Here is a 25,837-nt window from a genome sequence, read left to right as displayed (position 1 = left end):
TTAGGCTGGGTTCACACTGGAGCGATGCGGGAACGCCACGAATGCGCGGCGGGTTCCCGCATCGCATGCCTCCCGGCGGCAGTTCACACTGCCCTATGCGAACTGCTGGGAGTGTCAGTGAAATGTTACTGACACCCCCAGATCAGTTCGCATATCGCAGTGCGATCTGCAAACTCGGATCGCATGGTGTGAACACCCATGCAATCCGATTCTGCTGCGGGCCAAAAAAAGGGTCCCGTGCGAATTTGCGGCGGGTGCGGCGGGTGCGGCGAATGGCTGAACTCGAATCGCACAGAGATCGGATGTGATTTGCACTGCAGTGCGGTGCGAATCACATCCGTTCTCATAAACCGCTGCAATGTGAACCCAGCCTTAGTGACACTGGCGACGGGGGGTGATCACGGGGTTAAACCTTTATTGGGGGGGTTAGGGGGGTACCTTAGAACTAAAGGGGGCTAACCCTAACTGCCCTAACAGTTATTAGTCACAAATGACACCCGCCGGGTGATCAGGGGGTTAAACCTTTATTAGGTAATAAATGGCGGGTGCCCTGAAACTATAAAAAATAACTAACCAACCAGCGTCACCTGTAACAGTTATATGGTGATCACTGGTGAAAGGGTTAACTAGGGGGCAATCAGGGGGCTTTATGCGGTAGTATATGGGGGTCCCTGGCGCTATAAAAAGCTGCGGCGAACCTAAATACCTACCTGCCTAACTAGCGTCACCTGTGACACTAATACGGCGATCAGAAAAATGATCGCTTATTAGGCTGGGTTCACACTGGAGCGATGCGGAAACGCCGCGAATCCGCGGCGGGTTCCCGCATCGCATGCCTCCCGGCGGCAGTTCACACTGCCCTATGCGAACTGCTGGGAGTGTCAGTGAAATGTTACTGACACCCCCAGATCAGTTCGCATATCGCAGTGCGATCTGCAAACTCGGATCGCATGGTGTGAACACCCATGCGATCCGATTCTGCTGCGGGCCAAAAAAAGGGTCCCGTGCGAATTTGCGGCGGGTGCGGCGGGTGTGGCGGGTGCGGCGGGTGCGGCGAATGGCTGAACTCGAATCGCACAGAGATCGGATGTGATTTGCACTGCAGTGCGGTGCGAATCACATTCGTTCTCATAAACCGCTGCAATGTGAACCCAGCCTTAGTGACACTGGCGACGGGGGGTGATCACGGGGTTAAACCTTTATTGGGGGGGTTAGGGGGGTACATTAGAACTAAAGGGGGCTAACTCTAACTGCCCTAACAGTTATTACAGTCACAAATGACACCAATGCAAAAAAAAAAAAAAAAAAAAAAAATGACATTGGTGTCACTGTGACTGGGGGGCAGGGGTAATTGGGGGGGTGATCGGGGGGTAAAGGGGGGGTGTGAGTGTGCCTGGCATGTTCTACTGTGTGTGTAGAGTGTTGGTGCAACTTACTGATCCGCTCTCCTCCGTGTCGGAACGAAAAATACCGACACGGAGGAGAGAATACATCACTTCCTCTCCTGTGTTTACATTACAGGAGAGGAAGTGATGTCACCGGGGATTTCTATTCGTCGGGAGCGATCGCGAGGGGGTGGCCATGAATGAATGGCCGTCCCCTCGTCCGGGATCGCTCCCGAACGAATACCGACCGCCGCAGGCACCGGGCGGGGGCCCGATCGGGCCCCCGACCCGCGGGAGGCAAGGGACGTACATGTATGTCCTTATGCCTGCCCGTGCCATTGTACCGACGTACATCGGCGTGCGGCGGTCGGCAACTGGTTAAAGAGCCAACTGATAAGAAGCTGGAAACATTATTAAAAGCCTCCTTTTCCATGACTGGCGCTGTAGTGCAACCTACAGTCGCAGCTGTGGGGTTGTGTCAGTTCCTCAAGGAACAGGTTAAGCAGATGCTTGGCCTCCTTCTCAGTGAGGAAGTGGAGAATTATGCAGAAATACCTCAAATTCTGTGTTTCATGATTGATGCGATTTTGGATTCTGTCAAACAAGCATCTCGTTTGTCTCTCCTGTTGGTACACATGCGAAGGGCCCTATGGCTAAAGAATTGGGCAGCTGAGCTATCATGCAAGAAGCATTTTATTGGGTTCCCGTTTAACCACTTAACGACCGCCGCATGCCATTGTACGTCATCACAATGGCATGTAAAGGCACAAGCACGCTTGCATTCCAGCGGGTGGGGGGTCCGATCGGACCCCCTCCCGCTGGATGCGGCGGTCCAGTTCACTTCAGGAGCGATCCGGGATGAGGGGATGGCTGTTGGTTTCTGGCCATCCCCTCTCGATCGCTCCTGGCGAATGAGAAGCTTCCTCCCACTGTGTATTGTATATACAGGCAGGGAGGAAGTGATGTCATTCTCCTCGGGGCGGTCTTATTGACCGGACTACGAGGTGAGGACACAGTAAGTCTGCACCAAACACTACACTGACACTAACTAACACACAGGCACACAAACCCCCCCCGATCACCCTCCCTTTTGCCAGTGTCACTAAGCGATCATTTTTCTGATCGCTGCATTAGTGTCGCTAGGTAGCTAGTTATTTTTTTTAGGTTCACCGCAAGGTTTTTATAGCGCTAGGTACCCCGATATACTACCCAATAATGGTTTTAACCCCCTGATTGCCCCTAGTTAACCCTTTCACCCCCTTTTGCCAGTGTCACTAAGCGATCATTTTTCTGATCGCTGCATTAGTGTCGCTAGTGTCGCTAGGTAGCTAGTTATTTTTTTAGGTTCACCACCAGGTTTTTACAGCACTAGGTACCCCGATATACTACCCAATAATGGTTTTAACCCCCTGATTGCCCCTAGTTAACCCTTTCACCCCCTTTTGCCAGTGTCACTAAGCGATCATTTTTCTGATCGCTGCATTAGTGTCACTAGTTTCGCTAGGTAGCTAGTTATTTTTTTAGGTTCACCGCCAGGTTTTTATAGCGCTAGGTACCCCCATATACTAACCAATAATGGTTTTAACCCCCTGATTGCCCCTAGTTAACCCTTTCACCAGCGATCACTGTATAAGTGTCACTGGCGACGCTGGTTAGCCAGTTAGTTATTTAGGTTCCCCGTCAGGTTTTTATATAGCGCCAGGGACCCCCATATACTACCTAATAAAAATTTGAACCCCCTGATTGCCCCTAGTTAACCCTTTCACCAGTGATCACTGTATAAGTGTTACAGGTGACTCTGGTTAGTTAGTTTGCTTTTTATAGCATCAGGGCACCCACCATTTATTACCCAATAAAGGTTTAACCCCCTGATCACCCGGTGGGTGATATCAATTAGGTTTTAGGGTCAGGGTCTGCGTCGCCCCAGGCAGTGCTAGGTTAGTGCCAGTATCGCTAACACCCACGCTCAAAGCATACACCTCCCGTAGTGGTATAGAATCTGAACAGATCAATATCTGATCTGATCAGATCTATACTAGCGTCCCCAGCAGTTTAGGGTTCCAAAAAAACACATTGTTAGCGGGATCAGCACAGATACCTGCTAGCACCTGCGTTTTGCCCCTCCGCCCAGCCCACCCAAGTGCAGTATCGATCGATCACTGTCACTTACAAAACACTAAACACATAACTACAGCGATCGCAGAGTCAGGCCTGATCCCTGCAATCGCTAACAGTTTTTTTGGTAGTGTTTTATATTTAAATCCGGAAGGCAGTGCTTGGTTTTCGGGGTCCAGTACGTGGTCAGGCTCCCAAAAAGTCCCCACATGTGGTATCCCCGTACTCAGGAGAAGCAGCAGAATTAATTTTGGGGTGTAATTTGACTTATGCCCATAGCATGTGTGAGCAATATATCATTTAGTGACAACTTTGTGCAAAAAAAAAATTTTTTTATATTCCTGCAACTTGTGGCAAAATTTAAAATATTTCATGGACTCAACATGCCTCTCAGTAAATAGCTTGGGGTGTCTACTTTCCAAAATGGGGTCATTTGGGGGGGTTTTGTGTTATTTTGGCATTTTATGGCCTTCGAAACTGTGATAGGTAGTGAGGAGTGAAATCAAAAATTTGCACCCTTAGAAACCCTGAAGGCAGTGATTGGTTTTCGGGGTGCCGTACGTGGCTAGACTCCCAAAAAGTCCCACATATGTGGTATCCCCATACTCAGGAGAAGCAGCAGAATATATTTTGGGGTGCAACTCCACATATAACTATGGCATGTGTGAGCAATATATCATTTAGTGACAACTTTTTGTAAGCTTTTTTTTTTTTGTGTCATTATTCAATCACTTGGGACAAAAAAAAAATATTCAATGGGCTCAACATGCCCCTCAGAAATTTCCTTGGGGTGTCTACTTTCCAAAATGGGGTCATTTGGGGGGGGTTTGTGTTATTTTGGCATTTTATGGCCTTCGAAACTCTGATAGGTAGTGAGGAGTGAAATCAAAAATTTGCACCCTTAGAAATCCTGAAGGCAGTGATTGGTTTTCGGGGTGCCGTACACGGCTAGACTCCCAAAAAGTCCCACATATGTGGTATCCCCATACTCAGGAGAAGCAGCAGAATATATTTTGGGGTGCAATTCCACATATAACTATGGCATGTGTGAGCAATATATCATTTAGTGACAACTTTTTGTAAACTTTTTTTTTTTTCGTGTCATTATTCAATCACTTGGGACAAAAAAAAAATATTCAATGGGCTCAACATGCCTCTCAGAAATTTCCTTGGGGTGTCTACTTTACAAAATGGGGTCATTTGGGGGGGGGTTTGTACTGCCCTGCCATTTTAGCACCTCAAGAAATAAGATAGGCAGTCATAAATTAAAAGCAGTGTAAATTCCAGAAAATGTATAGTTTGTAGACGCTATAACTTTTGCGCAAACCAAAAAATATACGCTTATTGACATTTTTTTTACTAAAGACATGTGGCTGAATACATTTTGCCCTAAATGTATGACTAAAAATTAGTTTATTCGATTTTTCTTATAACAAAAAGTAGAAAATATATTTTTTTCTCAAAATTTTCGGTCTTTTTCCATTTATATTGCAAAAAATTAAAATCGCAGAGGCAATCAAATACCACCAAAAGAAAGCTCTATTTGTGGGAAGAAAAGGACGCAAATTCCGTTTGGGTACAACATTGCATGACCGCGCAATTACCAGTTAAAGCAGTGCAGTGCGAAATTGTAAAAAGACCTCTGGTCCTTAGGCTGTTAATTGGTCCGGGGCTGAAGTGGTTAAAGGGGAACGTTTGTTTGGAGAAGAATTAGACAAATTCGTCCAAAAAATTTCAGGGGGTAAATCTACTCTCCTTCCAGTCAAAAGGAGCAAACGTCCATCATTTAGGCGTTCTCTCTCTCCCGGAGCATCAAGCTCTAAGCAGTGGCGACAGCCTTCTCAACCCCCCTCTACAGGAAAGGCTCAAGGCCGGGTCCAGGGGCAGAAGATCCCAGGGGGTGATAGTAGAAGTGGACCCAAAAGAACAGGGTTCAGGGTTTTTTTTTTTTTTATTTATATCAGGAAATAGGTCCACACAGACCAACAGAGTACAAACTTTCCACATAGTTTACTGATAGCGAGGCAATATCTGAAGTACAACATCAATAACCTGCTGGCATTATCGCCAAGAAGAATAAACAGCAGTATGTGGATTTGGGATTTCACGTCATCCTGTGGTCTCACTTCCCAGTTTCTTTTTAAACTAACTAGGTATCCCTATCGATACCACTGCCAGTGTACGGGGGGGGGGGGGGGGAATAGGTGAAGCATTGGGGAGGGAAGGACAGAGGGGCGAAGAGAAGACAGGGGGGTAAATCGAGTATGGGGTATAAAGGGGGGAGGGAATGTAAGAAGGGGGAGAGCAAGGTGTGCTACCCAATCATGGAGTGCGCATATGACCATACTGAATTACAGATGTGGGGCCCATCCCTATGGCCCCCAGGCTCAGCGGATCTTGGGTGTTGCATACAGTATCACCCTTCTGTGTCCACCTGTCTCAGGGCCTGGCCCTCAGCCGAGTATATGAACGCAGTCCAACCTTGCCAGGTTTTAGTGAAAGTCTCCTCTCTATTTTGCGCTGTGAGGATAAGATCCTCCATTTTCCTAATGTCCTCCACTTTACGCAGCCAGACGTCAATGGTCGGCGGGAGAGGCGATTTCCAATGGAGTGGTATGCAGGCCTTAGCCGCATCAAGTAGGTGGCGGATCACCGATTTCTGGTATTTCCTGTCGGGTACGTCGGAGGCATGCAAGAGATAAAGAGCTGGGTCGTCTGTGAGAGGCAGGGCCGTGAATTCTTGAATTGTCTCCCGCACCACTTTCCAAAAGTGTGTGCGTTTCGGACATGACCAAAAGATATGCAGCAGAGTCCCTTTGTCTGCGAGGCATCGCCAACACAGGTCTGATGTATTTGGGTAGAGCTGATGGAGTAATGAAGGGGTCCTATACCAACGTGAGATAATTTTGTAATTTGTTTCTTGGATCTTGGCACAGATCGAAGATTTGTGGGCAAATCTGAGTATACGCTGTCTCTTGGTGCTGTTGAATTGGCAATCTAACTCTTTCTCCCATTTAAGTAGGCCCGGAGGAATAAAGTCTGCTGAGGGAGAGTTTAGAAGATTATAAGTCAGTGAAAGTGTGTGTGACAGGACACCTGCGTCAGTGCAGAGCACCTCCAGGGCCGTTAGCGTCTGAGCGTCTCCCCGGGGGGGTGGGATCGTAGAGAGGAAATGGAAGTTGGAGCGTCCTCAGGAAGTCTAGTCGGAACAGGCCCGCAGGGTCTAGTAACTCCGCCGTCGTTTTCCAGCACCCCCCTGCACTAAAGTGGGATGCTTGATGTATTCCCGCCTCCCCCAAGTTCCGAAGACTCCCATCGTAAAGACCTGGAGTAAATAACGGGTTGCCTATGATGGGGTACAGGGGGGAGTTTGGGGAGGAAAGGGGCGTTTGCGAAACTATCCCGAGCGCAGACCTTCGCCGAGTTACCAATCAGTGGGTGACGTTTGATCACACCCGGCAAATCCGAGTAGCACCATGGCATCCTCCGGAGTGGAATCACACTTTGTGCCTGTTCCAGCTGGGCCCACAGCTTGGTGTCCTGATGGCGGCACCAGTCTATGAGCCTCCCCAGATGAACCGCCTGATAGTAGGCTCGTATATTTGGTAGGGCTAGACCGCCACGTAATTTGGGGAGCACCAAGAGTTTGTGAGCGAGTCTAGGTCTTTTTTTCGCCCATACGAATTCTGTGAATGCAGATCGAACCCTTTTAAAGAAGGCGGAAGGTATATGTATAGGTAGGGCCTGCATCAGGTAGAGAATTTTCGGGAGGATGGACATCTTTAAGATGTTACAACATCCCATCCAGGAGTGCATACCCGACTGCCATTTGGACAAAAGTGATTTTATTTCCAACAGTAGCGGAGGGAAGTTATACTCATACAGTTTCGAGAGTGTATGTGGGATATACGTACCGAGGTACTTCAGAGCCCTGTTCGTCCACTTCAGGGTAAAGCTAGCTTGGAGGTGGGTAAGCTGCGCCGCCGGTATCCCCACGCCCATTGCCTCAGACTTGGCGAAATAAATTTTAAAATTTGAGAGCGTCCCGTACGTTTCGAATTCCCCCATCAAATTTGGAAGGGATACCACTGGGTTGGAGATTGAGAACAACAGGTCGTCAGCGTAGGCCGAAACTTTGTGTTGGGTGTGTTTAACCACGATGCCCGCTATGTTCGGATTTGATCTAATGTGGCAGAGGAACGGTTCGAGGGAGAGCGCGAATAAGAGAGGTGAAAGCGGGCATCCCTGTTGCGTCCCGTTCATGATCCGGAAAGGTTCGGACAGCACCCCATTGGCCCTAACCCTGGCCGATGGTGTGGTATATATGGCCTGGATCCACCCTAACATGGTGTTGCCCAGTCCTATGTGGCGTAGTGTGGCAGACATAAAATCCCAGCTAACCCTGTCAAAGGCTTTCTCAGCGTCCGTGCTGAGAAAGACACTTGGCCTGTTCTCCATGTTAGCAGTATACAGCAGGTTCAAGGCTTTAGTGGTGTTGTCTCTAGCCTCTCTGGTGGGTACGAAGCCTACCTGGTCAAGGTGTATCAGATCTGGGATGTATGATTGTAGCCTCATGGCTATGATCTTAGTGAATAGTTTAAGATCCGTAGGGTTCAGGGTTTTACTCGAATCTCTTCACCGTTCCAAAGCCAAATTTAAGTGTCAGACCTATCCTGGATCTGAAAGATCTGAACCGTTTTTTACGCATCCGGTCCTTCCGAATGCAGTCAATTCGCACTGTGGTCTCCTCCCTGCAAGGGGGAGAGTTTATGGCATCAATAGACATCAAGGATGCATATCTCCATGTGGCAATATTTCCCGCACACCAAAAGTATCTAAGGTTTGTGGTAGAGCGGCACCATTTTCAATTTGTGGCCTTGCCGTTCGGGCTCGCTACGGCCCCTCGAGTCTTCACAAAGATTCTGGACCCTCTCTTGGCGAACCTAAGAGCTCAGGGTATAGCCGTCATGGCTTATCTAGACGATTTGCTTCTCATAGAGAAAACAGTAGCGCTCCTGAACCACAGTGTTACCAGAACGCTAGAACACCTGGAACGCCTAGGTTGGATTATAAACCTAGAAAAGTCGTCCCTACAGCCTGCTACCAGGTTGGAATACCTGGGTATGGTTATCGACACCGCTCAGGGCAAGGTGTTTCTACCAAGGCCAAAAGCCTTGGCCATTGTGGATCTGGTGCGCCTAATTCTGGGCAGAAGATCCACGGCCTGCCTATTGCCAACTTCATGATCTCTGCGTACCACGGTCGCCTAAGCCAAGCCGGGGCTTCCAAAAGAACCGACATTGTTTCCCTCTTGACTCTTCCCAGGAACTTCCCAGACCAACCAGGCCTGATTAGTAACTGGATGGGAGACCGACTGGGAATACCAGGTGCCGTAGGCTTCTTTTTATGTTGTTGGCGTTGACATGTTTTTTTTTCCGCTTGTTTCCCAAGGTGACCATCTTTTCATTTGTCAAGAGGGCTGAGAGAGCCCAAAGAAATCTCCTACGGCCACATCACCCTGAAAGCGCCCGATCTCATCTGATCTCAGAGGCTAAGCAGGGTCCGGCCTGGATAGTACCTAATTACAGGTGCCGTAGGAATCTTTTTATATTGTTGGCTTTGACCTGTTTTTTTTTTCGCTTGTTTCCCAAGGTGACCATTTTAGCATCTGTCAAGAGTTTTGAGTATGTCCTGAAGCGTTTGCCTAAGGCCACATCACCCTGAAAGCGCCCGATCTCAGAGGCTAAGCAGGGTCAGGGTCAGATGGGAGACTGCCAGGGTCTATGTTGTTGGCGTTGACCTGTTTTTTTTTCACTTGTTTCCCAAGATGACCATCTTGGCATTTGTCAAGAGGGTTGAGAGTGTCTGAATAGAACACCTATGGCCACATCACCCTGAAAGCGCACAATCTCATCTGATCTCAGAGGCCTAGCAGTGTACGGCCTGGTTAATACCTGTATGGGAGACCATCTGTGAATACCAGGTGCCGTAGGCTTCTTTTTATGTTGTTGGTGTTGACCTGTTTATTTTCGCTTGTTTCCCAAGGTGACCATCTTGGCGTTTAACAAGAGGGTCGAGAGTGCCCAAAGAGATCACCTACGGCCCCATCACCCTGAAAGCACCCGATCTTGTCTGATCTCGGAGACTAAGCAGTTTCGGGCCTGGTTAATACCAGGATGGGAGAACGTCTGGGAATAACAGGATGCGTGAACGTCTGGGAATAACAGGTGCCGTAGGCTTCTTTTTATGTTATTGGCCTTGACCTGTTTTTTTTTTCACTTGTTTCCCAAGGTGACCATCTTGGCATTTGTCAAGAGGGTTGAGAGTGCCCGAAGAGATCACCTACGGCCCCATCACCCTGAAAGCGCCCAATCTCGTCTGATCTCGGAGGCTAAACAGTGTCGGGCCTGGTTAGTACCTGGATGGGAATACCAGGTGCCATAGGCTTCTTTTTATGTTGTTGACTTTGACCTGTTTTTTTTCGCTTGTTTCTCAAGGCGACCATCTTGGCGTTTGTCAAGAGGGTTGGGCGTCTCTTGAAGAGAACGCTTACGGCCACATCACCCTGAAAGTACCTGATCTCGTCTGATTTCAGAGGCTAAGCAGTGTCAGGCCTGGTTAGTACCTGGATGGGAGACTGCCTGGGAAGACCAGGTGCCATAGAAGGATCTGGCCTGGTTAGTGTCTTGATTGGGAGATCACCTGGGAATACCGGATGCCGTAGGCTTCTTTTTATGTTTTTGGCTTTGACCTGTTTATTTTAGCTTGTTTCCCAAGGTGACCATCTTGGCCTTTGTCAAGAGGCTTCAGAGTGCCCAAAGAGAGTGCCTACGGCCAAATCACCCTGAGAAAGCCCAATCTCATCTGATCTCAGAGGCTAAGCAGCGATGGGCCTGGTTAGTACCTGGATGGGAGACAGCCTGGGAATAGCAGGTGCCGTAGGCTTCTCATTATGTTGTCGGATTTCACCTGTTTTTTTTCCCTTTTTTCCCAAGGTGACCATCTTGGCATTTGTCAAGAGGGTTGAGAATGCACAAAGAAATTGCCTACAGGCACAACACCCTGAAAGCGCCCAATCTCGTCTGCTCTCAGAGGCTAAGCAGGGTTGGGCCTAGTTAGTACTTGAATGGGAGACGGCCTTGGAATACCAGGTGCCGTATTCTTCTTTTCATGTTGTTGGCGTTGACCTGTTTTTTTTTCGCTTGCTTCCCAGAGTGACTATCTTGGCATTTTTCAAGAGGGATGAGAGTGCCCAAAGAGCTTGTCTATGGGCACATCACCCTGAAAGCACCCAATCTCCTCTGATCTCAGAGGCTAGAAAGGGTCGCGCCTTGTTAATACCTGGATGGGAGACCGCCTGTGAATACTAGGTGCTGTAGGCTTCTTTATATGTTGTTGGCGTTGACTTGATTTTTTGTTTGCTTCCCAAGGTGACCATCTTGGCGTTTGTCAAGAGGGTTGAGCGTGCCTGAAAAAATCTACTATGGCCGCATCACCCTGAAAGAGCCCAATCTCATTTGATCTCAGAGGCTAAGCAGGGTTGGGACCTGGTAAATACCTGGATGGGAGACCGCCTGGGATTTCTCAATGCCATAGGCTTTTTTTTTAAGTTGTTGGCATTGACTTTTTTTTTTTTTTGCTTGTTTCCCAAGGTGACCATCTTGGCATTTGTCAAGAGGGTTGAAAGTGCCTGAAGGGATTGCCTACGGGCACATCACCCTGAAAGCACCCAATCTCGTTTGATGTTGGAGGCTAAGAAGAGTCGGGCCTTGTTTGTACGTGGATGGGAGACCGCCTGGGAATACCAGGTGTCGTAGGCTTCTTTTTATGTTGTTGGCGTTGACCTGTTTTTTTTTAGCTTGTTTCCCAAGGTGACCATCTTGGTGTTTGTCAAGAGGGTTGAGAGTGCCTGAAGAGATTGCCTATGGCCACATCACTCTGAAAGCACCCAATCTTGTCTGATCTTGGAGGCTAAGAAGAGTAAGGCCTGGTTAGTACCTGGATGGGAGACCACCTGGGAATACCAGTTATTGTAGGCTTCTTTTTATGTTGTTGCCGTTGATTCGTGTTTTTTTTTCGCTTGTTTCCCAAGGTGACCAGCTTGGCATTTGTCAAGAGGGTTGAGAGTGCCCAAAGAGATCGCTTACAGCAGCATCACCCTGAAAGAGCCCTATCTCTTCTCATCTCTGAGGCTAAGAAGGGTTGGGCCTAGTTAGTACCCGTATGGAAGATGGTGTTGGAATACCAGGTGCCATATTCTTCTTTTTATGTTGTTGACATTGACCTGTCTTTTTTCACTTGTATCTCAAGGTGACTATCTTGGCATTTGTCAAGAGGGTTGAGAGTGCCCAAAGAGATTGCCTATGGGCACAAAACCCTGAAAGCACCCGATCTCCTCTGATCTCAGAGGCTAAACAGGGTCGGGCCTTGCTAGTACCGGGATTGGAGACCACCTGGGAATACTAGGTGCTGTAGGCTTCTTTTTTTTTTTTTCCAAGGATTTTTATTGTTTTCGGAAAAAACAACATACAGGGAAGAAGAAAAAATGACAACCAAGAACTGATTAACATAACAGCGAGTAAGCCAACAATACAGGCGATCAGATAATATTAAGTATCTCACTGTAAACATAGATAACTGCAACATAAGGTTATCTGCTCAAGGTACCAGACATATTGACAAAGATCAGTAATTACACGAGGCGGAAAGAAAAAAGGTACAACTCCCTGATCAATGATTATGGAAAAGGGTTCAACAATGAGCATAAGGAGAGAGTATCGATGCAAGGTAGGCAAAAACAGAAAAAAGGGGAGAGGTAGGTTAGGGAGGGGGAAGTAATAGATAGAGAGATAGATCGATAGAGAGCTAGATAGATAGATAGAAAATTAGAGAGGGGTTTTACATCTTGTGAGGATAGGGATATATAGGGCTTGCGAAGGGGGGGGGGAAGGGAAGGGAGGAGAAAAAGAGAGGATAAGGGGGGAAAAAAGGTGCAGGAAGGTATATGGGTGAGAGTGGAGACTGTATCCAAGTGGGTAGGCAAGTTAGGCTGTTAGGTGGGTCTACAAGAAGGTACTCCGCCACTCGCCGTCTGGAGATCTTGCTGCATGTGAAAGAAACTATCTGAGGGTTATGTGGTATGGGTGGTGGTACAATAGGTACTATGAAACCGGTCCATATAGAAAGGGTCTAGGGAACAACAGGTTACGAGAGTTCCTATTAAAGTATAATGGGTTATGTAGAAGGTTGTGTCAGACGGTGGAAGTCATCAGAAGTTCTGAAGAGCTGCCAAGGGGCCCATTTCGAGGCATATTTGGTCGGTGTGTCAGTATTGATGTGAATGAGTTCCTCCAGTTGAGCTATTTTATCTACTCTCCGAATCCAATCTCTGGCAGAGGGAACAGTAGCAGACTTCCAATGGATTGGGATGCATTGTTTGGCTGCACTAATTAAGTGAAGAGTAAGAGACTTACAGTAAGAAGTTTGAAGGGAAGCATCATGGTGCAAAAGATAGAGAGATGGTTGAAAGGGCAGCGTTGTACCTGTAATTTTGGTAACAAGTGAATGTACGGCATTCCAAAAAGGTTGGATGGTCGAGCAGAGCCACCAAAGGTGCAATAGAGTGCCACGTTGATTGTGGCATCTCCAACATAAATCAGAAACTTGAACATCCCAAGAGTGGATCAGAGCAGGGGTTCTGTACCATCGGCATTGAAGTTTGAACCCATTTTCCTGAGTGGATACATTTAGAGTGCCTTTATGAATACGGAGAAAAATATTTTCCCAATCTTCACTAGAGATAGAGAGATTAAGGTCTTTCTCCCATGCCTTGCAAGCCAAAGAATCACCGGGGATGTACTTTTGGTAAAGAAGAGAGTGAGTTAAGGATATGAGGTGCGTCAGAGGTGTGGTGGAAGAACAAAGTTTTTCAAAGGGGGTCAGAGGTCTATTACAGACCTTTTGTTTGTTACTGCCGTGAAGGAAATGTCGAATCTGTTGGAAGGTCCACATGGGGATAGGAGGCATTTTCATGTCCGCGGCCAATTGTTGAGCTGTTAGGAAACGTCCATTTTTGTAGAATGAGGAAATCTGTAGCGGTATTCGTGACCAGTGCTTAAGGAGAAAGGATCCGTGCATACCCGGGGGAAAGTCCGGGTTCATCTTGAGAGGGGTCAGAGGACCGGGTACGGATGAGATATCATCCTTAGTACAGGCAGTAAGAAAGCAGAGTAAAGTCGGGGCAATGAGTGGATGGGACTTGATTGCGGGGGAAACGTGTTTGCGTTGGATCCAGGGAAGGGAGCCGAGGGGAGAGTCTACGAAAGATGCTTCTAAGTCGACCCAGTCTTTATACGGTGAGTGAATGTTCCAGTCAATTATCCTCATTAAGTGTGTAGCTTTGTAATAACTGGAAATATCTGGGAGGCCTATACCGCCTTTACTCTTGGGCAGGGAGAGTTGAAGATAACTAAGTCTTGGTCTATGTGTACCCCAGAGAAATTTTGAGCAGGTCTGTCTGTATGATTTGAAGAAGGCTGGGGGGAGTTTTATTGGAACTGCCTGTAAGAGGTACAACATGCGAGGGAGAACATTCATTTTTAAAATGGATGCTCTGCCAAACCAAGAGAAAATGGGCTTATCCCATAATTTTAGGTCGCTTTTGATCTTATGTAAAGTAGGTATATAGTTTTTGCTGTAAAGGTCGGTCAGGTTTTTTGTAATCTGTATGCCCAGGTAAGTAATAGCATTGTCTGTCCAATTAAAAGGGAAGTTGCGTTTACACTGGTCTGTCGTGGCGCTGGGAAGAGATATGTTTAGGGCGTAGGATTTGTTAAAATTAATCTTTAGGTTGGATAACCTATTGAATAGCTCAAACGATTTCAAGATGGATGGAAGCGTGATCAGGGGGTTGGTCAGAAACAACAAGATATCGTCCGCATATGCGGCAATTTTGTATTCTTTTAGTTTGGATCGAATTCCAGCGATATCTGGGTTTCGTCTCAAGTGATTCAAAAATGGTTCTAGGGTGAGGACATAAAGGATAGGGGATAGGGGGCAACCCTGTCTGGTCCCGTTTCGGATGGAGAAGGCATTCGATAGGGTATTGTTTACTCTGATTTTCGCTCTAGGGGCAACGTACAAGGCATTAATGAAGCATAACAATCGTGGTCCCAGACCAATGGATTGTAGAACAGATTGCATGTAATCCCATGCAACCCTATCAAATGCCTTCTCCGCGTCGAGTGACAGGAAGAAGCCCTTCTGCCCAGTGGTAGTCATTAAGTGGTGCAGGTTGATTGCTTTGGTCGTATTGTCCCGTGCCTCACGTCCCGGTATGAATCCTACTTGGTCAGGGGAAATCAATGTAGGGATGAGTGGGAGGAGTCTGTTGGCTATGATCTTTGAAAAAATTTTCAGGTCGGCATTGAGTAGCGATATGGGTCGATAGTTTCCAGTCTGGGTCGGGTCCTTGTCTCCTTTCGGAATGACTACAATGTGAGCCTCTAACAGGTCTTGGTGAAGGGGTGTGGCGTCGGAAATAGAGTTAAAGGCCCTCCTAAAGGGGTCTTGTAGGACGTCTGAAAAGGTCTTATAATAGACCGCGGGCAGTCCGTCCGGGCCCGGACTTTTGCCGGATTTCGTCTGCTTAAGGGCTTTAGCCCATTCGAGGGAAGAGATAGGGTTATCCAGGTCAGAGATAGTATCTGGGTTTTGAATGGACGGGCAAAATTCATCTAGGAAATGTTTTATCGATAGTTGCCTGGAAAGAGCGGCGGATGGGGAGGTGTCAGAACGTTCAAGATTATAGAGAGTAAAGTAGAATTTTTCAAACTCTTTAGCTATGTCCACGTTAGAGGTGAGTGTTTTGCCCGAGGAGGTATGCAAAGAGTGTACGTTATTCTTTGACTGTTTGACTCGCAAGGCTTGGGCCAAAAGATGGCCACTCTTGTTGCCGAACTCATAAAAGAGTTTCTGGGAAAGCATAAATTTTTTCTTAATGGATTTGCCAAGCTCCTCTTGAATGGAGAAGCGAACGTTTTGTAATTCTTGGAGGGTCTGCTCGGCCAACGAACGTTTGTGTGCAGTTTCGAGAATTTTAAGTTTCGAATAAAGGTCCGATAAATGGCGTTTCCGTTCTCTATTAAGTTGGGCAGCAATAGACATCAATTTCCCGCGTATTACACTTTTATGTGCGGCCCACTGAGTAATAAAGGAAGTATCTTGCGTGTTGTTTTCTGTGAAATAGTCGCTAAGACATTGTCGGATCTGTGAGGCTCGTGTAGTATCAGTTAAGATGTTCGGATCTAGTCTCCAGACGGGTGTTCGTTCGTGTGGTACAGGGAAGGTCAGAGTGATCGACGTGGGGTGATGGTCCGAGAGAACCATTGGTTCAATAGTTGCTTGTGTGAGAAACGGGAGATCAGACTGAGTCAAGAAAATATAGTCAATTCTAGAATATCTGTCATGGGGATTGGAATAAAATGTAAAATCCCTCCCTGTAGGATGGAGGGTTCTCCAGGAGTCGTGCAAGAGAAGGGATTGGAGAGAGAGTTTGATTTGCCTGAGGGCTCTATAGGGGAGACGGGAGGAACCCGTAGAAGTGTCCAAGTTAGGATTCAGGGGGACATTAAAATCACCCCCTAGGATCAACATACCCGATTGAAACGTCGCTAGTTGATTCGTAATTGACCTAAAGAAGGGAACTTGCGCCGTGTTGGGGCTGTATACGCAGGCCAATGTAATAGGTTTGTTGTGTACCGAACCTCTAAGGAAGACAAATCTGCCTTGGTCATCAATCACCGTATCCGTTATCTGAAGAGGGGTCGTTTTGGAAACTAAAATAGAAACACCTTTTGTTTTAGAGTTGGGGTTGGTAGAGTGGTAGCCAATTGGGTAATGGTGGTTAGAAAATTTGGGAACCGTTTGAGAGCAGAAATGTGTCTCTTGGACGAAGACAACATCCGCTTTCATAGCTTTCATGAGAGTTAAAAGTTGGGAGCGTTTTTCAGGGGTGTTTAGACCTTTTGCGTTTAAGGACACTAACTTGAGGGAGTTAGAGTCCGGGGATCGGCGATTGACACGAGGGTGCATGATGATGAGGAAGTAGTTTGGGTTAAAGGAGCGTAGACGACGAGTGGCGGAGATACCAACGGAGCAGCGGGAGAAGGGGTAAGGAAAGAAAGGGGATTACAGAGGGGGGAGGGGGAGGGGTAAGGGGGCTACCAAAAGAAGTCGGCGTGACCAAGTAAGAGGGAGGCAGGTGAGTAGAAAAAGAAAAAGAAAAAGAGAAAGTGAGGGGGGGGGAGGGGGGGAGAGAGGGAGAGGATGGATTGAGGTGAGGTGAACACTGGGGTCAGGAGGTCTAATTAGAACCTGCCTGACAAAATACAAAACCAGTGGAGGTCAGGGATATCTCACAGAGACACCTGTGGTGGAGGGTGATTGGTGGTCGAGCGAGGATGAGAGTGAACTCTATGTCCCTTGAGGTCAAGAGAAGGGGTTGTGGGGGATACCCGCCAATCAGGCGCCTGAAGAATAACGGATGGGGAGTGGAGGGATGGACAGGGAGGCAGAGCAAAATTATGGAGGCAGCAGCGCATCCGCGTGTACGCAGGGAGAGAGGATCGTAACATTGAAGGAAGCCGATCTTACGGTGTGAAAATGGACAGGGGTCAATTGGTGGAAGCAAGGGTAAATCAAGGGGACCCAGGGTTAGCTATGTAAAGGAGGGTGTGGGGCAGAATTAACCTTAGTTGAGTGGCAAGGATTGCGTATAACTGGGGGAGTGGATAGAAAGGACCCCCATAGGATGGTTACATAACCCCAGGGCAGTGACTTTAGCACAGTTTATACATACAGTTAAAACATCTGAATCTGAAACCCAAACATTTCAGCAAAGAACTGTAGAGAATCGTTTCGGATCTGTATTATATAAGCAAAACATGAAAAAGAAAAACTGTGGGATCATCATGAAAGCAATTATTCCGTCACCCAAAACAAAACGTAATAAAACATTCTAAAGAAAAAAAAAAAACATTCTAAAACAATGGTGGGACAGATCCTGATCGGTCACCAAGGCATGAAGGTGGTAAGCTTAGTAGCAATAGCAAAAGCAATGGCCAGGAAAAGTCCAGCGAACCGTCCAATAATGCTAGAGAGGGGATCCAGCTGACAAAATGGGTTAAGTAACAGTACATATATTATAACGCATTGTTATTAAGGCTGCTGGTTATCGGACTAAGCAGAGCTAGAGAAATGGGAGAAGCACAATTCAGAGCAGGATTACAATACCTTTACCAGTGACGTATGTCCCAGGAGACAAGCCGGTGCTGGGAAAATAAAAGAAAAAATATAGAGGAACATAAAGATGCATAAAAATAGCCATAAAAATAAAACTAAGCAAGGAAGTGCAATGAAGGATGGCAGATCACTCAAAGTACAATTGTGCACAGCTGGGGTATGAAGTTGTTCACAGCAGCTATGGTGGTAGATTGGGGACATAAGTTCAGCAAACATGGAGCAAGGACGTGGGCCTAAGATTGCGGCAGAGGCAGAAGAGTAAAGTGTCACAATAACCGGTATCAATTGGGTAGCGGGTAACAAGCCACCGACAAACTCTAATAACAGGGGGGATCCCCCTTTCAGGGCGTTAGCAGGGGAAGGTAAACAGGTGTGGACGGCATCAATGCAACTGAAAAACAAAGTGGGGACCAGTGTGAACATGGTTCAGGTGGTGACGGCAACGTTGTACCAAGTGCAGCTTACTGTGATCCAACATACAGGAATGGCATCAGAAGAATCTTCATGAGCGTCTCGGTTTTCTATGGTCGGGAGAAGCGGTGGGGCTTTGATTGCGTAGGTTGCCCCGGGCCCTCGGGGGAGAGGCAAGGGGGTAAGCTCTCCTGCGCCTGCCGATGTTGAAGTTGCCAGCTTCAGCTATTCCCTCCATGGAGTCAACTCTGCGGAGCAAGGGAAGGCGGAAGTCGCTGTACCAGTCTGGTACTTCCATAGGTGGCAAGTTGAGAGTGTGGCAAAAATGTTCTAAGTCCTCAGGGACCCTGAGATTCACAGTATGGCCATCATGTGTAACAGACAGGCAAAGAGGGAACTTCCATCGGTATGGAATTGCGCGGGCTCTTAGTATGTCCAGTATGGGTTTCAATTCCCTCCTTCTCTGCAAGGTAATCGCTGACAAATCTTGAAACAATTTGATCTCAGTACCTTGGTGGTGTATCCTACCCCCATTCCTGGCCTTTCTCATTATTTCTTCCTTTAGGAGATAGTCAGCAACACAGCATATGACATCCCTAGGGGGGTCCGTGTCCCTTCCCCTAGGTCTCAGGGCCCTGTGTATGCGCTCCAGCACAATAGGAGTGTCAGGGGGCCTTTCTAAAAGGCCATTAAAGATGGCCGTAACAGAGTGAGAAAGTTGTGAGGGTTCAATTGATTCTGGAAGACCTCTTACCCGCACATTATGTCTTCGTCCCCGGTTGTCGAGGTCTTCCAGGTGGCGATTGACGTCCCTGAGGTGGATCGCGTGGGATTCGGTGACTTGCTGAACGTGGCAGAGAGTGGCATCATGGCGGGTCTGCGTCTCTTCAATGTCTTCCACCCTTAATACCATGGATTGAAAATCGGCGCGTAGTTCCGAAACTGCGGCTGCCAGGGCCCCTTTAATATCCGCTGTCATGGCCCGTAGGTCTGCTAGGCTGAGAGCCTGTGAGGGTGGTGGATCCAGGGAGTGATCCTGCGGACTTCGGCTTCTAGAGCGGAGGGCGCCTCTGCCATGCGGAGAGGGCTCGCGGTGAGCTCCGTGCGCGTCCGGCGCCGGGCCTCTAGGCCGCGCCCGAAAAATCTCCGGGATTTGCGGGCTGGTGTGTGCGTCCGGGCCCCTAGAAGAGCGGGGGGTTAAGCCGGAGGGGTTTTGCGGTGTGCTCCCCATATTAAGCGTAGTGTGGGTATCCGCAAGAGTGATCGCAGGACCTCCGGGAGAGAGAGCTCTAGCAGCGTGCGTCCATCTTCCTCGGACACCAAGCCACGCCCCCGTAGGCTTCTTTTTATGTTGTTGGCGTTGACTTGTTTTTGTTTTGTTTGTTTACCAAGGTGACCATCTTGGTGTTTGTCAAGAGGGTTGAGAGTGCTTGAAGAGCTTGCCTATGGCCACATAACCCTGAAAGCACCAGATCTAGTCTGATCTCAGAGACTAAACAGGGTCGGGCCTTGTTAATACCTGGATGGGAGACCACCTGGGAATACTAGGTGCTGTAGACTTCTTCTTATGTTATTGGCGTTGACTTGTTTTTTTTTGTTTGTTTCCCAAGGTGACCATCTTGGCGTTAGTCAAGAGGGTTGAGAGTGCCTGAAGAAATCTCCTACGGCCACATCACCCTGAAAGAGCCCAATCTCATCTGATCTCAGAGGCCTAAGCAGGGTTGGGACCAGTTTAATCCCTGGATGGGAGACCGCCTGGGATTTCCAGATGCCGTAGGCTTCTTTTTATGTTGTTGCAGTTGACCTATTTTTTTCCGCTTGTTCCCAAGGTGACGATCTTGGCGTTTGTCAAGAGAGTTGAGAGTGCCGGAAGATATTGGCTATGGCCACATCACCCTGAATCTGTTCCATCTCGTCTGATCTTGGAAGCTAAGCAGGGTCGGGCCTGGTTAATGCCTGGATGGGAGACCGCCTGGGAATTCCAGGTGTCGTAGGCTTCTTTTTATTTTTTCAAATATAATTTTTTCTCCAAACAGGGGAAGACGGTCCACCGAGTACATAATGCAACAAAGAAATACAGAGCAAAAAGCAGCTGAACAATACTTGATACAGGTATATTCGCAATTGTGAGTCTGCCTTCCATCAATTATAATGATTCAAGGCACGGATAAAGTACTGTACCAAGATCCAGGGTCACACAAACCCCAGGTCCCTCCGGCATAATCTATCCAGAGGGGGGTGTGGGGCCGTCATTCCCAATTTTCCACTTTTTCCAAAAGAGAGAGGGAGTGGAGGGGGTGAGAGATAGGGGAGGAAGGCAGAAAAGAGAAGGGATGAAAGATCAGGAAAGGAGAAGAGGGGACGAGACACGATGGCAGCCACTGTCCAAGGGGCCAGTCAAGGAAAGCTCAGAGCACTAAGGCGATAGCAGGCGACATCCTTCCAGCGAGAATATAAAGGTATTCCAGATGTCCCTGGTTTGTTTAAAAAAATGTTGTTTACCTTGTGATGTGAGGATCAAGTCCTCCATTTTTTTTAATGTCCTCTATTTTCCTAAGCCAGTGAGTAATGAAAGGGTGGGAACATTTTTTCCAATAGAGAGGGATGCAGGATTTCGCCGCATTTATCACATGCCGTAAAATAGATTTTTTGTACTTCTTAATGGGAATCTGTGAATGTTGCAAGAGAAAGAATGCAGCCTCTTTCGGGATAGAGAAGTCTGTGAATTTTTGTGTTATGCATCGGATCTCTGTCCAGAAGTCCACCAAGCTGGGGCAGGACCAAAAAATGTGGAGCAACGTGCCCTCTTCTTCTCCACACCTCCAGCATATGTTCGAGGAAGAGGGGAAACATTTATGCAGCTTTGATGGTGTCAAATATCACCTGGTGAGAAGTTTAAAATTTGTCTCCTGTATCTTCGTGCACAGCGAGGTTTTGAGAGGCAAAGTGATAATGTGTTGTCTCTGTGCTGGGGAAAACGAGCAATTAAGGTCCTTTTCCCAGTTGGACAGACAGGTTAAGTGTGGGTGATCTGTTGAGAGAGAATGTGGACCAAAGGGCCTTCGCTCCTGCATAGAGTCTCAAACTCCGTCTGAGGGCAGGCGAAAGTTTGAGGATTGGGGATGGAATGGAGAAAATGAAGTTGTTGCGCCGCTCTCCAAAAAGGCAGTTGGAAAAGCCCCTGTCGGATCTGTTAGGGTTGAGAAAGAAGGCCATTTTCCATCAATGACGAATTTAGACGCATGGTCTAGGTTGGAATTTCTAAGTGGGTCCCCGGTTCAAAGTTCGGATGGTCACGTATAGGGAATAGGGGGGAAGTCAAAGACGTGAGTGTGTTTTGGGTAGCGATCAGGTGACTGACTTTCAATGAAGCCCCTATAGTGGGATGTGACGTCAATTCTGTGGGTAAACCCTTATAGCACCACATGGCGCTTCTTAGCGGAATTCGGGAGTGAGATTGTCCTACTTGCACCCAGAGCTTAGAAAGTTTGTTTCCATTCTAGTCCAATACACGCCCCAGATGGGAGGCCAGGTAGTAGCATCGCAAGTCAGGGAGAACCAACCCTCCCTGTTGTTTAGACAATGTCAGCTGTGACCACTTAAGTCTGGGATTTTTGTGGGCCCAGTTAAATTGAGTGAGCAGGGGTTGAGCTTGCTTAAAAAATGGGACTGGGAAGGGGGCGTGTCTGGGCGTGGACGACGGCGGACGTCTCTCTGGAGGGCTCCGAGTGCACCGGTGCCTATCCGCCGCCATCGGGCTCCTACACAGCGGCTGGCTGCATAAAAACCTGCCTGCACGATAGCCCGGGCTCCCCAGCGGTGTCCAGAGTGATTATTGTCCGAGGATTCGGCTGATGATACCTGGGAAAGGCTGCACCGGTACTCCCGCGGCCGCCGCCATCTTGCTACTCCCAGGCCTCCCGGGGACAACGACACTCATCTGGAGGTAGGGGACCTTTTCTTCACCCCAACCCTGTCAGGGGACTGTCCGGGCATCACAGGAGGGCCTCACCGGGTCCCGGGGACGCCGCGGCCCGGTCCGGCCTAGTGCGGCCTAGTGGAGCCTGCGGATCCCCGCTGTTTCCTGGGGAGATCCCAGCCCTGGGGCCTTACTGCCTGGCCGTCTCCTCGGGCCTACTAGCGTGCCCTGGTGGGCCTGTGGCCGCCTAGCGACCTACCCGACTGCCACCCAACAACAGCCCGGGACCGGGTGCGGCAGAGAGGGGGCGCTCCCAGAGGAATTCCTGTGGACCATAGCATGACAGCTCCCCTCCCCGGGGGCTGTGGCTTAAAGATGGCTGGGTGAAGACAAGCCCTGGGGGGACCCCATGCCTGACCCGGACCATATGGGCCACAACGCAACTTCATCTGATGTGACCTCGGCATGACCACCCCCAAAAGTTACAGGACAAGATCAGCAACCCGCGGTACCCCTAATCGACCTTCACAGCCCGGTATTCAACGTTTCTTCAGGGGAAACCCGCGCACTTCACCTGGTGACACCGCCGATACGCCTCGGGTACCCCGATTGGAAACAGTCCCCACTGGGACGCAGAACCTCCCAGGTACACCCGCATCAGACTATCTTTCAGGGACTCCGGCGGTGTTCAGATCGGAGATGGCAGGCTCTTCCTCAAACCAGGGAAACCTTGATGACGACCTCCGCAGTATGCTGCGTGCTCTGCCTACGAGGGTGGACATTGAGGCCCTCCCTACGAGGGCAGACATCAAAACCCTGATCCTGCGGATAGAGGAGGCACATAACAGGGATATCCAAGAGGTGAGGACTGAGCTGCATGCCATAGAAGACCGAGTCTCCTCAGGGGAAACCCAGCTCACTTCATTGGCGTCTAGGGTGCAAGCACTGGAACACGCACAGAATACCCAGGCGGTGGTGGCGCAGGAGATGCAACTCCATCTGGAGGAAATGGAGGACCGTAGTTGCCGCAATAACTTGCGACTGCGGGGTATCCCAGAGGCTACGGGTCAAGAAGATCTGGCAGAGACTGTCACTGCTATCTTTCACAGGCTCCTGGGTGACCCGCCTCCCTCCCTGGAAATTGACCGTGTTCACCGGGCGCTGGGCCCCAGATCCACCGATCCGGCATGACCTCGTGATGTTCTGTGCCGTTTACACAGATACGTACAGAAGGAAGCGCTTCTAAAGAGGGCATGGGACCACGGGGCCATTGACTTTGACGGTGCACAGGTTCAGATACTCCCGGATCTCTCCAGGGCCACGCTAAAACGCCGCGCCATGCTGAAACCGGCTCTGGAAGCTGCTAGACGCCAGGGTTGCACGTACAGATGGGGCTACCCCCTAACAGTCATCTTCCGCACGGATAGCGGCACCTTTACATTATGCACACCGGCGGACCTCCCCGCCCTCTTTGCTTTCCTGGGCACAGATCCTGTCCAGGTGCCAAACTGGCTGGTGAGGATCCCGCGCCTCGGCAGGCCGTTTGGGCCCAACGTCGGGCGGCGCCGCCCCACCGGCTCACTCCCAGAGGTCCAGAGGTCGATCCCGCACTATTTTTCCTGTGCTCTACATCCTCCCCAATCAGGATTATCCCCGGCCGTGTGGCTGTCCTGGACCCTGGCAGCATGCTGGGGACCTGAGGAGACGTGCTGTGCCGTCCCTGGACGCTTCCATATGTGTGTCACCATCCGGGGAGAGGGCGGGGGTCACTTTTGCAATGCCCTGGGGAGACGCTTTCGGTCCCCCGGTGGACCTGGGCGGCCCCCACCCTCAGGGCCTTCCGCGACCCATCCACATGGACCCCAAGACTATGGTGCTCCTGCGGAGGCTCGGAGTGGGGTGACATATCAGAACTTTTGGGGATCCGGGTGGATTACTGTGGCGGGCCCTGCACAGCAGTTGGGGGGGCTGGGTGGTGGCTCTGGACTTTGTGTTGTGGGGTGGGGGCTGTTGGGGTGGGGCCTGTTTTTCCTCCCTCCTCCGTCCCCTCTTCCCGCCCCCCTCTATCTATCTCCCTCTCTCCGGGACCTGTGGGTGCTCCCCGGGTGGCGGGGGGGGGATGTGTCGCAGTGCCACATATGGGGCAATGTATGGGGGATGTTTGTTTGTAGCTGCTATATGTTTTTTTGCTTTAGTTAGCGTAATGTGTTTCCAGCCAGTGTAGTTACCTTGTAGACACCTGTGCAACTTTATAATGTGTTTAATTGTATGACATGTTTTGTGCTCATGAATCCTGGACGACCCCTATTCTTCTGCGCATATTGTCCTGCCTATACAGACGTCACTTTATTGCCCACATCTACATATACACATAGGGCCCGTGGCTTTGGGGTGGCTCCGGGAGCTCCCCGTCGGCCCGCACTGATCGTTCCCCCAATTAGGTTGACGCTTTTCATCCAGGCACTCCAGATGGGCGTTGAAGCGGCAATTGGCTGCACTTTAGTGATCCAGCTCCGCTGGACAGTATCGGCTGGGAGTCCTTCCCTCTCAGTCGAAACCCATTTTCTGGAAAGTCTATCCCCCACTTCTTTAACCTTTCATTTTCACACCCCGATACTGCACTCTTCCTCCCTTCAGCTTTTCCCCTCCCTCTCTTCCCCCTTCCCATACCATCCATCCTGTCACGATCATGGACGTGCTTAAAATTGTTACCCTTAATGCAAAGGGACTCAATGTCCCAGAGAAGAGACGCATGCTGCTAAACGATATGAAACGGCAAAACGCTGATATTGTCTTGATACAGGAGACGCACTTTAGGGAGAACAGGTTCCCTATCCTAACAAACAGATTTTACCCGATAGTCTATCATTCCACATACTCTGAGGCCAAATCTAGAGGGGTCTCCATTCAAATATCTGCCAAGGTCCCATGGACTCTGATAGCTCTAATGACAGACCCTGAGGGACGGTTTTTATTTCTCAAAGGCCTGATAGGTAGTGTGAAGGTTACCATCGCTAATCTCTATGCCCCTAATAGCAGACAGGACCGGTTTGTGAAAAAACAGTTAAACTTGCTTCAAGGCTTTACGGAAGGACAACTGATCGTAGGCGGGGACCTAAATATCCCATTAATACCCGCAAAGGACACCTCTACTGGGCTGTCCTCCGCCCCCAGTAGCACACGGAAAGCTGTACAGACTGCCCTACATGCTTCACAACTAGTGGATGTTTGGCGCCTCTTGCATTCCGGCGAACGGGACTACACTTTTTTCTCTAGGCCGCACCTCGGTTATTCACGTCTCGATTATTTTTTGATGCCACATAACCAACTTCAGGTGGTCAAAGGCTCCACTATCGGGTCTATCACGTGGTCAGATCATGCCCCTGTAACATTACACTACGCTTTAACCAAATTTTATAGGGGGCAAAGGAAGCCATGGAGGCTAAATGAAGGCCTCCTCCAGGACGCAGAGGTTCTAACAGACGTAATGACAGAATTATCACATTACTTTCACTCTAACAACACGGGGGACTGCGACGCGGGCCTAGTTTGGGAGGCGCATAAGGCGCTGATTCGAGGGGTATTGATAAAACACGGCGCACGGATCAAACGACAACGAACAATACAATATTACAAGACTTTACTCCCATCCCTCGGGCATCATCTACTTCATCTTTTTAATGACCTTCCGAAGGGAAGTAAACTT

At 49.0% G+C, this 25,837-nt stretch overlaps 7 pseudogenes; all 7 read left to right on the top strand.

Moving 5' to 3' along the window:
* The first annotated feature begins 10,047 nt into the window (after positions 1-10,047).
* On the top strand, positions 10,048-10,166 carry LOC143998726 (5S ribosomal RNA; annotated as a pseudogene).
* A 160-nt stretch (positions 10,167-10,326) lies between these two features.
* LOC143998929 (5S ribosomal RNA) lies at positions 10,327-10,445 on the top strand (annotated as a pseudogene).
* A 756-nt stretch (positions 10,446-11,201) lies between these two features.
* Positions 11,202-11,320, top strand: LOC143999154 (5S ribosomal RNA; annotated as a pseudogene).
* Positions 11,321-11,420: 100 nt separating this feature from the next.
* Positions 11,421-11,539, top strand: LOC144000131 (5S ribosomal RNA; annotated as a pseudogene).
* Positions 11,540-11,859: 320 nt separating this feature from the next.
* LOC143999177 (5S ribosomal RNA) lies at positions 11,860-11,978 on the top strand (annotated as a pseudogene).
* Positions 11,979-19,653: 7,675 nt separating this feature from the next.
* LOC143999261 (5S ribosomal RNA) lies at positions 19,654-19,772 on the top strand (annotated as a pseudogene).
* A 318-nt stretch (positions 19,773-20,090) lies between these two features.
* On the top strand, positions 20,091-20,209 carry LOC143998904 (5S ribosomal RNA; annotated as a pseudogene).
* Positions 20,210-25,837: the final 5,628 nt, after the last annotated feature.

Source organism: Lithobates pipiens, unplaced genomic scaffold (assembly GCF_037356315.1).
Source record: "Lithobates pipiens isolate NorthernLeopardFrog02 unplaced genomic scaffold, aLitPip1_a1.2 Scaffold_19, whole genome shotgun sequence".
NCBI classification, from domain to species: domain Eukaryota; kingdom Metazoa; phylum Chordata; class Amphibia; order Anura; family Ranidae; genus Lithobates; species Lithobates pipiens.
The sequence above is the reverse complement of the archived record's forward strand: the minus strand, read 5'-3'. Positions and strand labels throughout refer to the sequence as shown.